Source organism: Periplaneta americana, chromosome 12 (genome assembly GCF_040183065.1).
Source record: "Periplaneta americana isolate PAMFEO1 chromosome 12, P.americana_PAMFEO1_priV1, whole genome shotgun sequence".
Classification (NCBI taxonomy): Eukaryota; Metazoa; Arthropoda; class Insecta; order Blattodea; family Blattidae; genus Periplaneta; species Periplaneta americana.
In genome coordinates, this window is record NC_091128.1 from 85,976,569 (window position 1) to 85,989,945 (window position 13,377).

Genomic DNA, 13,377 nt, shown 5'->3' on the forward strand with positions numbered 1-13,377 from the left:
GGCTACCAGTATAATATTTGAGGCATCAAAACAAACATCACTGTGTTGGGTAAATAATCAAGGTTTTCATTACATACATTTTGCATTTTCATAGTTACTATTGTGTTGATTAAAATTAGTGATTTACATAGGTTTCAGTAGGATATCCCACTTTTTAAATATTGTTTGATGAAAGAGTACGATGAAAGAGTAATGGAACGGAGAAAAATTCTCTCCGACGCCGGGGTAGAATCCGGTGTGGCTTAGTGGATAAAGCGTCAGCACGTGGAGCTGAAAACCCGGGTTCAAATCCCGGCGCCGGAGAGAATTTTTCTCCGTTCCATTACTCTTTCATCGTATGATGACGCAGAATATCTGCATGGAAATATCATATGCACTTCGGTACATTATAATAAAATAAAATAAAATATTGTTTGACTAAATAAAAATCAACGTAAATAAGTGTAAATAAGAAGTTATCTCTAGGAAAATAACTTACAGTTACAATATGTGCTGGCAGTATCCCCACTCCTCCTGGAGATACATTCTTGCCCGTTTCACCATGTCAGATGCTACCGTCAATATGTCTACGTCGATGTTGTTTATTTCGGCTGTGATGTTTGTCCAGAGATTCTAGTCGGTTCGTGATTTGTTTCTTTACACTCTTTCTTTGAGATAACCCCACATAAAATAATCCGCTGACGTCAAGTCTGGTGACCTTGGAGGCCACAAACCTTGAGAGTTGACACGGCCTTCGAAAAAGCTTCTAATGCGTGCCGTGGATTCATTAGATATGTGGCATGTGGCGGCATCCTATTAAAAATATCCCTGCGTAAGTTCGAGTCATCTAGCTGCTGCACGAAGTCCGGAGAAAGTTCCTACACACATCTGTATTTATAGTTTCTTCAAAGAAAATTGATTCAATTATTCTATGACCGGATATTGCATACTACACTTCAACTTTTTCTGGATGAAGTGATGTCTCATGGTGCACATGAGGACTTCCTGACGCCCATATCCTTGTGTTTTGAGAATTTACATAGCCTGAGAGATGAATGTTTACGTGACAACAGTGAACATTATGATGGTGTATCTAAGGCAATCTGCCATTTGCCGGTATCCGCTGAAATTGCCGATTTCATGCATCGTTTCTATATACTTACAATTTAAAACTCATCTATGGATGCAGAGTTATAGCTAATTAAAAGGTGGGACATCCCAATGAAACACTCTGTATTAGTATTGCCACAAGAATTTTGAAGTTTCAAGCCGTGGTTCTATCTTGAATTAATGTTAGGATACGGCTCTTTCAATGCTATTATGAAAGCAGTAGTTCTTCTCAAGGTCTGAGAAAACTTAAAACACTTAACAATTTAAGAGAAGGCCTATTTTCCATTCGTAATTACGGGCATTCAATCAGGAGGTTTGTGGAAACTGGTTCTGTTGCTCATAAGAAGTCTGGAAGACCTGGAATACATAATCTTCATTCAAGACGGCGTACCGCTCCATATATAACTCCTGAAAAACAATTAATTATACAGATTTTCTGAGATTGTGTTATCAATAGGCACTTTTCAATAATGTGGCCTCCACGATCTCCAGATCTCAACCCAGCCGACTTTTAGTTGTGGGGTTACATTAAATAATGAGTTTCGTAACACACCCACAATCCTATAGCAACTGAAAGAGATAATTCGGAAAAAATTGGGATTATTCCAAGACACTGTCTGCAAAATGTTGTGTATCTTGTCCTAGAAAGACTGGTGCATGTTGAAAAGAGAACGGCTGACATATTCCCAATGTTTTGTGAAAATTAAACTCCGTAGTATGCTCAACACAGTGCTGTTTTTCTACCTAAAACATATATTTATAACGCCTTAAAGTTGTGACTTTTGAATGACCACATATTTATCAGACTACAGTGCCGTTATCAACTTGAAACCAACATCTAATCACTTGATGGGAAAAAAGATAAAGGAAAGTTACTTATCCTTGTCAAAATGATTGAGCACTTTCTTAAGAGTTGAAATATTGCTAAGTCCATTCGATGTCGATCTCGAGTTACTAAGTAATGAATTTAGTAATTCAGTTGTTTTAGAAATATTGTTTTCTCACAAGCAGATAATTGAAATTGAAGTCCAACGAACTAGCTACTTTGTGGTATACGAGAAACATGTCTAACATGCTATTTTAGGGAGCGGAAATTTAGTCTGTAAATCGTGAACTTCAGTGTATATCGATTATTACAGGAAATAACTGGGAAATGTCCTGACACAGCATGCAAACAAACCATGTAGGATCGTCGGGTTCGAAACCAGATGAATCTTACTGCAGTAAGTACTTGAAAAGTGTGTGCGATTATTTGAAGAGAGTAATGAAATTTACTTAATATGTAGAAGAGCTTAATTTACAATTTATATGCAGCATATTTACTCTGTTGTACATAGTACCTTACGCGTATTCTGTTCTCTGCTCGTGTTTCATGGGTACAATGAAAAACATTGTATATCCTTAATGTATGTGAAGTTAATTGCATAATATTTGCACGTATAGACAGAACATACATAGTGAAGGATTTCTTTCGCATTCACATGATGTAGGCGAGAATAGAAAATACCCGAGAGGATATCGAACTTGTCAATACTGTGTGTGCATTTCTGGGTGAGTAAGAACACATCCCGGATGCTACATATTTCTGCATATCCATTATTTTTCTCTAACATACATACTAGCTGGATCCTCTTGTGCTTCATTTATTGACTGAGACACTCATTCTAATGATTTCAGGACGTCATGTATTTTAGTTTTCACGGTTCTTAATATGTTATTGTTTTGGCTTGAGCCATGAAGTTGTTCTGAATGTATAAACTATTTATAATAGTTGTGATAATGATGAAATTAAGCCTTTTACTGCCTTTGCGGAGGAATTCTCTTCCTCATTAAACACTTTTGTTAAAAATTGAAGTGCTCAGAGCCATAGTGGACCAAGCGCCATTTATTAAAAACGGAGAAAGCAAGGGTTAAAGATAAGTCAATACCATAGTTTAATGAAGATTGGTAGGCTATATAATTGAGTTTTAATGTGTATACTTTATATTACTTGCTATATGTTTCATTGAATTATGGTATTCACTTAATTTTAACCCTTGTTTTCTCCGTTTTTAATATATGGCGCTTGGCCCACTATAGCTCTGAACACTTCAATTGCCATGATTAATTCACAACACCTTCTAACCGCGTCTCTAACGGGTTATTGATGTCCCCTCATGTAAATTGTAACTTAACCGTTACACACATTAACTGAACTATATTGTACCCTGTAAATAATTACACATGAGGCCTACCTTTGAATTTACATCTTATAAATACTGATTTCAATCAAGTTCAATTATCTTTTAAACCGTCGATAATTAAGAATGTAGTTTGCTTACATGCTAAACATGTGTCCGGACTCTTCGAGTTTCCTATACCGGTATTCGATGTGAATTGAATTTTACGCTTTACAGTCTGAACGTACATCCCCCAGATATGTGTGTCATTTCTGTCGGAGGCAAAGTATATTTAGAACATTTACAGGGCTCATTTATTTCTTGACACGCTACATATTACACAAACATAAGTAAATCTAGAACATTTATAGTGCTCATTTATTTCTTGACACACTACATATTACACAAACATAAGTATATTTAGAACATTTACAGGGCTCATTTATTTCTTGACACACTACATATTACACAAACATAAGTATATTTAGAATATTTACAGGGCTCATTTATTTCTTGACACACTACGTATTACACAAACGTAAGTATATTTAGAACATTTACAGGGCTCATTTATTTCTTGACACACTACATATTACACAAACATAAGTATACTTAGGATTTTTACAGGGCTCATTTATTTCTTGACACACTACGTATTACACAAACGTAAGTATATTTAGAACATTTACAGGGCTCATTTATTTCTTGACACACTACATATTACACAAACATAAGTATATTTAGAACATTTACAGGGCTCATTTATTTCTTGACACACTACATATTACACAAACATAAGTATATTTAGAACATTTACAGGGCTCATTTATTTCTTGACACACTACATATTACACAAACATAAGTATATTTAGAACATTTACAGGGCTCATTTATTTCTTGACACACTACATATTACACAAACATAAGTATATTTAGAACATTTACAGTGCTCATTTATTTCTTGACACACTACGTATTACACAAACGTAAGTATATTTAGAACATTTACAGGGCTCATTTATTTCTTGACACACTACATATTACACAAACATAAGTATATTTAGAACATTTACAGTGCTCATTTATTTCTTGACACACTACATATTGCACAAACATAAGTATATTTAGAACATTTACAGGGCTCATTTATTTCTTGACACACTACATATTACACAAACATAAGTATGTTTAGAAGATTTACAGTGCTCATTTATTTCTTGACACACTACATATTACACAAACATAAGTATGTTTAGAACATTTACAGTGCTCATTTATTTTTTGACACAACATATTACACAAACTTAGTCAAGAAACTGCAGTAATTGCGAGAAGCAATTTGAATTTCTTTTGAGATATTCGGGAGGAGGCAATTGAAAGAAATAAGCCAACAACATTTCTTTACCTAGATTGGACGTGAGTCTTGATGGTCATATTATATGAATAATATATAATTGTAAGTTACTGAAGACGGACCTAAGCTAACCAGTCATACTTCAGTCTACCCTACTTTACTCTCAACTGAAACTTATCCTATCTTATCCTTCCCCACCCTACATATCCTAACCTGTCCGTCCTATTCTATTCAATTCTGACATATTTTACCCTAAACTTACCTAATTGTTTTAAGTGAATATTTTCATTGTAATATTATTATACAGATGGATGTAATAAATATAACAGCTTATTCGTAGGGTAGAGTACAACAAAAAATTCTAATACCAAATTAGTCCCAAATTAATATTTTTCTCAGAAAAAGTAATTTTCCCCTGAATATTAACACTGTTTTACTCGATAAGTACTATCCGTACGATTCTGATTGTTACTCTTATCATTACAGAAACTAATAAGGAATTATTTATCTCTTTGCAGTTTTTCAATAAAATGGACGGTTTTCTTGTAAATTAAATAAAAATATTAATGCGTATCGTTATTTCCTGTCACTGGGAATTCTGGCAACTCTTTATAGTGATTAAGGGATGGAACGCTGCTATCCAGACCGAGTTCATGTGTGTTTTCGTAGGTGAGCCGGCAACGCGCTGTTGCCAAACTGTGCAGACTTTGTCTAATTTTCTAATTAACCATGCACTTAATTATAAAATGCATAAGAGGTTTTTCATGCTATATTTTGATTGTATTATATTGCCTCCTTCAATCTGCATAGTTACATCACTTCCACTCTGTGTGTATACATACATTTCAATACACATTATTTTATTTTACAATATTAGACGTTGAATTATAGATTCGCAGGTTCAAAGCCGGCAGAGGCCGACGGATATTAAAAGACGATAAAATCTTTAACATGGATTCTTTTGAGACGGAAGCAAAGCTGTGGGTCTGGAATAGTAAATTTATGACAAGTAAAATAATTCTGTCCCTTATAGGGGGCTCCGGGAAAAATTTGTAGGATACATATCGACATTAAATTTACATAATGAATAGCGCCTGCTGTTGAAAGCATGGTTGAATAAAATATTACTTGTGCTACAATACTGAATGATTTGATGAAAAAATCTCCGTCACTGATTTTTCGTATGGATAGTAAACGTTAAATTTTTTTTCCAGTCGAGAAAGACTCAGTGTCAAGGGAGTAAAAGAAAAGATATTTCGAAATAAGTTTACGAAAATGAAATGTACTTCACTTAATCTCTCCTCTTCTTTCAATTTGCCTTCCTGCATCCCCATCACATGAATTGGATGTTGGTAGTGTACAGTTACAGTATCATCTGATCTTCAGTATGGAGAAAAGTTACGTTTTCGTGTTACTCTAGCTGACAACAATGCCACATGTTGCAGTTTAAGCCATCCTACTGCTGCGAAGATCGTCCACTGCTAGCACCAGTCTTCAGCTCCAGGTTAGTCCTGCTTCCATACTCTTGATACTTGAGAGTGTGTTGTGGGCAATATAACTACAGTAAAGTCCACATCTCCTGACGTTTGGGACGTGTTTACTTATATGACAATAGCCAGTAGCAACAGTGCCGGTTGACGCGTACGGACATCCTTTTACGCCACTTGTAAAAATAATACATGCACTCGGATAAGTTCTTCGTGACAGAGTCTCTACATGTGATTAGGTTAAACTACATTATTTTTCTGAATATATAGAAACAAGACTCTTATTTCTGCGCCAAGCGGTTCGCAATTTATGCTTCTTAATCACGTTCCAGCTGATTCATGGTTTTCCACGAGTGATGTTTATACGGCTGCACGTCGATAGAAAGCCTCTGAAAACACAAAAACTATTAACTTAAACGGTATCCATTCAGCTACATAAACATAAGCTAATAACTATGAAGCGAAAGCCGAGAATGCCAGTTTGGTTTCTATTTGCGTTGTGCATAGACATTCGACGTGCTTTGTGTCTGCCAGTGAAACCAATAATTTCTTTGTAATAATCATTTTCTGTGTGTTCTTATTAGTTTATTACTTTCTTTGTTTATTACAAGCGAGGGGTTCGGGAGTAAAACATGGTAAGTGACGTTTTAGTGTTTTGAAGTTATTATGTAGGTAAACATTTATACATGCAACAGTTTGTATAGTTACCAGGAAAGTAAAATCTGTATACTTCTGCCATCTGTTAAGATGTTAGAAAATAACTACTGCATTAGACACAGAATGTAAGATACCATATTATACGCTATATATCTCATTTTTGATCAAAATGTCAGTTACCATGCTTTACGCCCTAATTCCTCAAGTATATAATTCAATTTGGTATGTCATTCAGCAAGGCCAGTAATAGTGAAAGTAACAGATCTAATAGATATACTAGCAAAGTTCAGAAAATCATATTTAAGTCTACAATTTCTTTAGAAAATATTCATCCGAAGTAAACCGTAAAAATCTTATCTTTTCTAAGCGTCAAGAACTGCCGAGGAGTGTTCAATAAATGTATCAACGTGTCACGTGTCTACAGAGAAGTGCAAAAAGCAGAAACAAAGGGTGCTAAGAAATTGTTCATCTCGTGTACGAAACATATTAATATACCGTACCCAAAAGAGTGACGAATTTTAATGGCTTCGAAAACACACCATTGGCTTTTACCCTGGAACTGCAAACATCACTTTAAAAGTATGATTTTTAATACATTATTTATTATTGTATTACACTGTTTTGGTATTGAGAACGGAATCTGTTTTCAACACCGGCCGCCCATCCCTCCCACCAGACAAATTCGGTGGAGCACCCATCACCCGCTCTGTAGGTTTGACAACGTCGCGCTTGCACGTTATTGGCTCCGGCGAAACGTCAGGAGATTTGGTATCCACTATAGCTCAGTAATTCATATACTCCATCTTGCACGTTTTATTAGATATCATAACGAAAATTGGATCAATCAATCAGACAAGAGAGAGAACAAAGGAAGATAAGGTAAATGTGCGCGTTCTTGCAAGGATTCTGGGACTTGTCTTAATATTATGTGAGCCCCTAGCCTACAGTCCACCTTTCTCACTCCGATCAGACTGTCCAGCTTAAGCGAATTTTATTTTATGTGTAGAGATGTTTGCGAAACGAGGCCTTAGGCAAACCTACGAGCAAAATAACATCACTTTTAATATGTGTGCTGTACACTATCTTTAAACAGCCGTTCTTACGTGCTGGTATAGAGACAATTTCCCCTAATCCACTACTGTATTTCTCCTAGCGGTAGAGGATTCGCTGCTGTTTTGGGGGTTCCCGGTTCAAACTAAGTGCCCCCTAAGTTTTATTACATTTATTTCTTAATTTTATCCATTCATATTCAATTCAATTTATTAGGCCATTAAACATACAAGTAATAGACCGTCACATAGGCCTATGATACATTTGAACAACTTAGCTATTATGAAAACTAACAAAATGTAAATAAAATTATTAATTAAAAGAATTTCACACATGATACATTAAAACAAACAAAATATAACTAATTTTATTAACAAAACAGTTTAATTCAAATTTATATTTAAAAAAATCCATCGACTGAGGATTTAAAAGTTTGATAGATAAATTGTAATAATCACTGAGAAGCTTATTATATCATTTCATCCCCATAATAGAAATGTTTAAGCTCGTCTTTTGTAATCCAGAATATGAATATTGCTTTTTTGTCTATTTCTAATTTCATGATCATAACTATTGTCAACTAATGACTAGTAATTATTGCCGATATGACGTGTGTAAAGGACTAGATCGTATACGTACCTACAAATTTACTCGTATAACCGACTGTTACACTTTTAATACGTCATACTACTTTTGACCAATAAAACGGTACGAAAGGATGTGTTGCAATCAATCATGACTGTTTATCGCTACAATTTTATCACTTCCCTAGCATTTGTTTATTTTTATCACTTCCCTAGCATTTGCTTGTTTTTATCACTTCTCTAGCATTTGTTTCTTTGTTTTCCAGCATTCCAAACTGCAAATTCTTTACGGTACTATAAAACATGCCTTGCGATCGTCATTTGTTTCCCGCATACATATTCAACTGAAAATGGCAGGTCCGTTCAAACGTTTTGGTTAAGCTAACATTAGTGAAATATAACTTTAGTAAGTCAATTAATACCTATTTTATTGTATTAGAGTACTTTATTTCTTCTAATCTTTATATACATTCTTCTATTTTTATCACCTCCCTACCATTTGTTTCTTTGTTTGCCAACATTTCAAACTGCAAATTCTTTACAGTACTATAAAACATGCTTTGCGATCGCCGTTTGTTTACCGCATAGATAGTCAACTGAAAATGACGGCTCCGTTGAAACACCAACGCTAACATTAGTCAAATAGAATTTTAGTAAGTCAATTAATATTTAATTGTATTAGAGTACTTTATTTCTTCTAATCTTTATATACTTTCTTCTAATCGTGTAATAGTCAATTAAATCCCACTCGAGGTTAGATTTTCTCTAGATAAATCAAAATCTCTATTGAGATTACTGTTGATAATATCTGTAAAAAATTGAATTGAATGAAATATAAAAATATTCATTTAGAATTGATTAGGAGGCCGAGTATTAAACCCAGTTATCAAGTATATATGAAAAGTGATCGACAATGTTCAATAGAGTTTGATTTAGATAAAATTCTAATGATTTTCTTTTGCAAAATCAATATATTCTAAATTTTAGTATTATTTCCCCCAGAAATTAAGGCATATAGATAGATATATGATTTATACTGTAATTATCAATAAAATGGTTATTGAACCAATTTATTAAATTTTTTATTCATTTCATAACCAAAAGCAGTTTTTTTTTTAATAATCGGCCAAAATATTTAAAAGTCAGTTGTCAAAATACTTTTCGCACGCTACCATATAATAGTCAATTTTTAACACGCTTGCCTAGCGTTAGAAGATATACGTTAGGGATTGCTGTCTAACAAAATCCTCTTGCAACGCCTTCTTTGTCCACCACAAAATCCATCACTATTTGGGCTGGGATGAATCCGATCTGCATGGATGGAAGACCAGCGCATTAATTCTTCAGCCACGGTTGTGGTTTTGATTCGTCTGAAAACCACCACTTTTGTTGTCTATTACAACATTTGCAAATTATACGCTTTATCTATATTGTTAATGTTCTGTAGGTTAATCAATTTACAGAAAGCACAAATTTGAAATTGTCCGAGAGCAAAATTGGAATTATTATACTTGCTCATTCTTTTGTGCAAAGTAAAATGTAGGCCTAAGTATAGCAATTGGTTCAAAGTTCTCTTATTCTTATATTCTTGTGAATGCAATTTTGGTCCTGGACTTGTAGTTTATTTAGATTACTAATACTACGAAAGGGATCAATTTACAACAATTTCAATCTTTGGTGACAAAAAATTAGAAACGTAACAAAATATATACGATATTCAACTTGATTATCACGACCGCGGAACGCAGTATCCCCAGGAGTATATTTTTAGGGCGGTATGTGCAAATATGTTTTTTTTTCCGCTATTTTAGGAGCAGGTGTTGTATGAGTACTCACTCCGGTATCTCATGCCATCATGATCTCATCGTCTCACAGACAGCGAACAGAAACAGCTTTCCTACCTACAGGTGGACTGTCTGCTGCACAAGACAGTGGCGGGCCCTGGAAGCTGGACTGCTGCTGTCTATTGATCCAGGGCGGTCCAGGGACTCGCGGCCGTGGGAGGCGCGGGGGTGTGACCTATTTCCAAGATCAACAACCCACCACTTCCCTTCAAATAATCGAGCAGTTTTTGTCCACACATTATAGAACAAGATTGTATTGCTACCAAGTGATGCAGTATCATGGTTTAAGTGGGAGGGTAGGCTATAAAATTAAAAAAAAAATACCTGCTCTAACTTGCAAGATATTCGTTTGTTTGCTTATTTCGTTTTTCATTTAATAATAATAATCATAATAATAATCATCATCATCAAAATATAATAATAATCAAAATATAATAATAATAATAATAATAATAATATAATAATAATAATTGCATATAGAGTGTTAGTTGGGAGACCGGAGGGAAAAAGGCCTTTAGGGAGGCCGAGACGTAAATGGGAGGATAATATTAAAATGGATTTGAGGGATGTGGGATATGATGATAGAGACTGGATTAATCTTGCACAAGATAGGGACCGATGGCGGGCTTATGTGAGGGCGGCAATGAACCTGCGGGTTCCTTAAAAATCATTTGTAAGTAAATAAATAAATAAATAAATAAATAATAATACATTTATTTATTCTTGTGGTGTTAAGGCCATCAGACCTTCTCTTCCACGCCGTCAGAAATATTTATACATACAGCGAAAAAACAACTTAATAACGTTCATTGAAACAAAAAAAAAAACGTTTACAATGACAGTAATACAAAACAAAATAGCATATGACTTGGCTGCTGTTTGGATTGCTAGTGATTAGGAATTTAATCTACTAGTAGACAACGTGTTGAAAAGTCAAGTTTGATAGTGATTTTGTAGTAGTGGTTATTTGAGTAAAAATATTGTTAAGAATTTGTTACATTGGTGTCGAAAAAGCTGCAGATATTGCTTGTGCATCGCTTTTACACGAAATATCCAAGCAAGATATGAAATTAGGTCATAATCTTTTTCGAAAGTAATACGGAGCTAAAACGTGGATATTCATATGAGTCACAGTTCGTGATTTGTAATATACCAATATATAGATATTATATATTGTTATTTGCTTAAAGTTCACATTGCATTATAGTCCTACTGCCATAAAAATAATTAATTAATTGTAAGTTACATACTCTAACAAAAATTTTTGTTAATATTGATAAACTTGCATTGAAGGCATTGCAAGCGAATAACTACTTCCTTACGTCCTTAATTTAAGTGGGCAATTAGTTAAAAATTCTAATAATAACAATAATGCGATTGATATTAACTTTCTGTATTGTTGTATTATGGCAATTTACCATTGTTTCTAGTGTTATAAGTATGTATATATATATCATTTGTAAATAATAATTCATTAATATGTTTATATGTATGCAAATGACGACATTAAGATATATGGATCATATGAGGAGACAAAGAGGAAGGCAGGAAATAGGAGACTGGAGAATGCTGGGTTTGCAGTGAAAGACCTGCCCTTTGGCAGAACACTATGAATGAATGATGAAAGTTCGAATATGTAATAATTAATTGTATACTGTTAAAATGCATTCCTATTTAAAGAGAGGCGTACAGGTTGTCCTGGAAGAGACGTTGGTTAAAATTCAAATAGCTTTTTTTTTTTTTTTTTTTTTTTTTTGCGAGAGTAAAATCTCGTTTAATTTAGTAATATGACCATGCAACAAAATCCATACTTAAAAACATTCTCAAACAATTCATGATATGTTTGTTTCACATAATATACAGGAAGTTTGAGAGAAATTTGTTTATTAACAACAAAAGCCGCCCTAAATAAGGGTTCATAGATCGGTATACTAATCCATTCACAAAGCACAGTGATTAAATACAATTATGTATGTCACAAAATAAAAATAGAACAATAATTAAAAAAAAAAACATTATAAAATAAATAATGAGAAAACATAGGAAATCATTTACAATAAAAGTTTCTTGAATATAAATGATTACTAATTATAGCTAAGGATGATTTTAACACATGAGATCCTATGGCATTAATCGTTGCATCAGAAATTTTGAATGTTTAAGTTGATTTTAAGTTATTTTGTTAATACTACTGTATCTTCTTTTCATATTGCTTGTATTATTTTATTTGTATTTCTCTTTGTTTGTTTTGTAATTATATTTCTTTATTCTGTATATTTGAAATAAATAAATAAATAAATAAACAGTACATAGGTCCTAAAAAAAAAAAAAAAAATTTAAAGTTTCTAGAGAGATCGTGCTACGGGCGCCGAACATGAGCCCAAAAACTATCCAATGTATGATGTGGTATTGTGCTCCGAGATGGTGAAAGCAAGGCTCATATATGACTTGTTTTTCACGACACACCTCTTGTGGCTGTTGCTCATGCATCTCGAAACGGACTGTGGGATCAGGAATGACACCCTTAACAAGTAAACTACTCTTGATAGTTTTTATACAGAATGAACAGTATTCTTTGAGATATTTCAAACGATATAGTTCGATATAATTTTGCTCGTTTTTGCGTCCTTATCGGGAGAAAAATAGTTTTATATTAAATATTTCATAGCGTATTTTGGGAAAGCCGTCGATTGTATTCTCAGTATGCTCAGTCCGTTTAAGAGTGTATTATGAGAATAAACGATTGAAAGAATTTTAGTTCTATCCTTTAAATGTGCAGAAATTTGACCCGAACAAATGTAACTTTGAAAAATTCCTTTGCAGAACGAAAAGTTACATTTGTTCGGATCAAATTTCTGCAAATTTAAAGGATAAAACTAAAATTATTTCAATCATTATTATCATAATACACTGCTCTCTTAAATTGGTTGAGCATTGGGAATTTAATCAATAGGTTTCCCAAAACACGCTAAAAAAAGATTCATATAAAATAATGTTTAACTCGAAAAGGAAGCATATACGAGCAAAATCGTACTAAATTTTTATCGTTTTAAATATCTCAAAGAATAGCCTCTTAAAATAATAATATTATTTAAGGTTAACTCAGTATATATTCCCTACATGTGCTCGTCAGTTCAACTCATAATCTACTCG

General features: G+C 33.6%; 1 non-coding gene across 1 annotated transcript; it reads left to right on the forward strand.

The window, feature by feature from the left end:
• Nucleotides 1-231: 231 nt before the first annotated feature.
• TRNAH-GUG (transfer RNA histidin (anticodon GUG)) lies at nt 232-303 on the forward strand. Its single transcript has one exon. It is a non-coding gene; the product is annotated as a tRNA-His (tRNA).
• Nucleotides 304-13,377: the final 13,074 nt, after the last annotated feature.